Here is a 758-nt window from a genome sequence, read left to right on the forward strand (position 1 = left end):
CCTTGTTGGGTATTGTGGATTCTTTCAGTGCTTGCAAGGAGGTACAGTAACTGGGAATCAGCTCTCTTGCTACAAGGAACCCTTTTCTTGTTTTTGCTCTGGGACATTTGTGGCAAGCGGACTGTCCTTTCTGTATCAGTGTGCCAGTGGCCCATGACCAAGATGTAAATTATCTCCTTGAAAGAGCCTTCTTGCAGCTCTCAGAAAGCTAGCTTCCTGTTGTCAAGCTGTTAGCTTTGGTGGACAAAGTAAAAAAACACCAATTGGTAGGAATAATTCAGATCTTGCCCTTTTATAGAGCTTCAAAGGCAGGAGACTGCAATACATGAGAGGCTTCCTAGAAAAAGATGGTCTTTATTTAAACCTTTGTTCATATACAGTATTGGTTCTTAATTCCACTGCAGGCTTAAAAGCAACTTATCTTGCTCAGCAGATACCTGTAAGTATAGCAGACCTCCCCCTTTAGTTTTCTTGTCTATCCAGAAGTTTAAACCAAAATTGATGCTCCTAATTCCTTATTTGATCCTTGCATCTTCTTGCAACCCCAAAGGAAGGGGCACAAGACACCCTTCAGTCACTCTGTGCTTATCACAGATAAAAGTCTGCAGGAATAAGCCTGACATTTGAGTAGCTTCACACTGCTAAACCTACGATGTCAGCTGGCCCTCTAGAACAGACACACCTTAAGCCATGTAGACATTCTGTGACATTTAGCAAGTCAGTGGATCCTTCGCTCTTTTGATGCAGTGTGGCACTTA

Source organism: Zootoca vivipara, chromosome 12 (assembly GCF_965207765.1).
Source record: "Zootoca vivipara chromosome 12, rZooViv2.hap1.1, whole genome shotgun sequence".
Taxonomy (NCBI): Eukaryota; Metazoa; Chordata; class Lepidosauria; order Squamata; family Lacertidae; genus Zootoca; species Zootoca vivipara.